Source organism: Lycium ferocissimum, chromosome 3 (genome assembly GCF_029784015.1).
Source record: "Lycium ferocissimum isolate CSIRO_LF1 chromosome 3, AGI_CSIRO_Lferr_CH_V1, whole genome shotgun sequence".
In the NCBI taxonomy this organism is placed as follows: domain Eukaryota; kingdom Viridiplantae; phylum Streptophyta; class Magnoliopsida; order Solanales; family Solanaceae; genus Lycium; species Lycium ferocissimum.
In genome coordinates, this window is record NC_081344.1 from 35,834,178 (window position 1) to 35,837,739 (window position 3,562).

Genomic DNA, 3,562 nt, shown 5'->3' on the forward strand with positions numbered 1-3,562 from the left:
GCAACAAGCATCTTTGCGTAACTACGAATGCAGGAAAATCAGCAAATAAGGCAACTATGCCCAGATGAACAATTGAAAGAAACGGTATTGTTTAACTTACCAATGGACCGAAAACACTTATGAAGTAATGCCGATGCTACACATGACATTCAATCAAAAAATTGTAAAATCAGATGATTTTTTTTTCTTGAGCAATGGCGGATAAAGAAGAAGAAGAAGAAGAAGAAGAAGAAGAAAGCGGGGGCGGACCAAGAAGAAGAAGAAGAAGAAGAAAGCGGGGGCGGACCAAGAAGAAGAAGAAAGCAGCACGAAGAACAGATGGGAAGAACAACAATGGAGGAAACGGCGCTGAAGAGGATTTTTTTTCCAGATTTTTGTATTTTAGGGTTTATAGTGGTTGGGTCAAAATGTTAAAAATAAAACTTTAGGGCAAAGTGTTAAAAGTAAAGTTTAGGGTCAAAGTGTTAAAAATAAAACTTGAGGACAAAATATTAAAAATAAAATAGAGGGCCAAAGTGTCAAAAATGAAACTATTGGGCAAGTTCAAAACCCCTTAATCACTAATCAAATTTAGTCACCTCTACTCAATAATTAAAACTTGAATCACCTTCCTTCAATTTTAAAACTAAAACATCACCTATAATTAAATGCCCCTAGTTACATGGTTTTATATTCTCTTCTCTGTAATAATTATTTTGATGTTTTTATTCGGATGATTTGTTATTTTTCTTCCATGTCTATGTGGAGCTAAACTCTTTAGTTCTAGGGTTTTGGCTCAAACATGAAAGTTGACGTTTGATTATCATTTCTATCTATTAAAATTCCATATTTTTGGGTCGCTTATTTATTCTTGTGCTTAATTTTTTAATTACTTGATCACTAATTGAACACTATATGTGGTGCGTGAATTGGACTTGAGAGAGGGAATTCACGTACGATATAAGAATAATAGAGTTTTTTCGATATTATCTTTTCGCTACTGAGGATAGAGATATACCCTTTAGCCCTACTTAGTTGAATACGGAAAAATAAATGCGTTCTTGTTATCTCTGACGACCATAGAGATATAGGCATTATAGTAGCATCTATAGGCTTGTGAGTAGTTCGAGAGAATATCGTAAAGTTACAATTAACCGGTCAACTAGTAATCCATAGGTAGAACGATTTGAAGACTCAACTGAATTGTTAGTGGTAATAACCCTAGATCTATCTCTTCTCCGATAAAAATCCGCTCTTTCTTGGTTGAAGTTCATTATTTTTTTTACTTAATTTATAAATATAAATTTGGATTTTATTTCTTGTTTAGATAATTAGCATCAGTTTAATTTAGTAAACTGTTAACCATAAGTCTGGGTACGATATCTGGAGTTAAAAATCCTATATTACTTGTACGACCGCGTATTCTTGCATGTGCGTTTAGGAGCAACAAGTTTTTGGCGCCACTACCGGGGGACTTAGAAATTAATTTTTTATCTAGATTAGACTTTTCTTTTTGTCTATTCAAGTTTTATTTTTTATTTTATTTTTTTGGTTTAATATTCTGGTATTCTTCTTGACATGGCATATTGGAACGAAAATTTATCGAATGTTGGGTATTCATGTTTTAATGATTTTTGTGCACTTTGTGGAGGACCCCACTTATGGAAAAATTATTCAAAAATTTGGATCATACGGGATGTGTTATGTAACCCTTCTAAATCCTATGATTGGAACTTTTGTAAATGGTGTAGCGGTCAGTGGAATGAGTATCCTAATTGTTGTTCTAGTCTCTCAAAGGATTTTCACAAAGTGGATGTTGTGAGTGATACTTGGCTATTGGTTCGAGCTCAACGATTAGAGGTATGGGGTGATTATCTTGATGAAATTACAGGTGACATGGAATACTTCATGAAAGAAAGAACAAAGTTCAGACAAGAGATAGACCAATTTGGCTCAGATATCCACGACCCGCAGGCTCAATTAAATAAAAAAGTTGAGGCGCCTGATGCTCAACTACCAATTGTTGTGGATAGCAGTCACGATTTGGAGCAAAAAGAGGAATTCCAACCATTCGATAAAATTATTGTTGATGATGCCGAGGTTGAGGAAGTGTACAAAAGTGAGGATGTAAAAAATAATGCAGTTTTAGAGTTGGGGCTTGTTGGTTCTCATTCTAAACATTTTTCTACATTATGTTTGGTTGGCGACATGGAAATCGAGCCCTCCAAGCTTTTGGAGAAGTGTATAAATGAGGAACAAGACCACTTATATCCTAAATTTGCTACACCAAAAAGACAAAACGACATTCCTAACTTAAGGGCCAAGAAGGGCAAGATGCGACACCTATTGCTTGGTTCCTATATTTTTACACCACCGCCCCAGAAGCGTGATAAAAAAATTGATGCAAAATTAGGGGTGAAATTCATAAGTTCGAGGTGGAGGAAAAAGTTGATTCGCGTTGTGCCGCAACGTTAAATCAAGCGCTTGTTGGGAGGCAACACAGCTTGTATTTTATTTTAATTTTAATTTATTTTATTTTTATAGTGTTACGTTTTGTTTTGTTTGTTTTTGTTTTGCAGATTAGGGGAAGTCTAAGTACTCGAAGTTGAAAGTTGAGGAGCATATTTGAGCTTAAGTGTGGGGTCGTGCCGACCCTTAATGTTGAGATTATGTTGCTAGTTAGGCCCTAGAGGGTCTTAGGGAGTATTTCTCGCCCTTTTTTTAATTTTTCTCTACTATACATGCTTTCGAGGACAATGCATATTTTTATGTACGGGGTGGGATACTTCTGATAATTTGAGCTCAAGGATGATTATGTCATAGGATTTTTTTTCTTAGCCTTATATATTTAAAAAAAAAATAGAAAATAATGAAAAATTCAAAAAGAATTTATTTTGATCTTTCTTTTATTTTTTCGCTTATAGATTTTTTTTTTCAATTAGCGGCATACATCATCAGCCCCCTTTGGTTTTCTTCAGGCCTCGGTTCTTTCCTGAGGGGTGCCTTTGAACCGGGTAATTTTTTTACTTTCAATTTTTTTTTTTTAAGGATTAGTAAAGAGGGAGAAGAAAGACCTTGTGACTTGTTTGATACTAGCATAATTAGGCCTGAGCTTGAGTATTACTTTCCTGTGAGTGCTTGAGTAATGGAAAAGATTGTAGACTTTCTGACACTTAGCTCATGGTTGTGACTCTGTATATAGCTTATTCTTATTTTGTAGTTCGTCATGATCCTATCTGTCTTAGAATAAATTTGTTCCATCTTGATTGATACTTGTGCCATGTGTGGTGAGGATTTTTTGCATCTTAGTCTAGAACTTGCCAAGCATGTGATTGAAGCAAAATAAAAAGTGTTGCTCTGTTTAGAAGATGATGATAGGATTTCTTTGATATGTCTTGTAAATTTTAGCCTTTTCAGAAATTGTACCACTAGTTAGCCCTTTGAGCCTGTAGCCTTTCATTTGTTCACCGTATTTTTGCCATAATCCTTTTTGTTGAATCCCTAGTTTTTGTACCCTAGTTCCCTGAGCGCTATAGCATAGACTGTGATATTAATTGATAAATTTGAAGAAAAGGGATGGTCA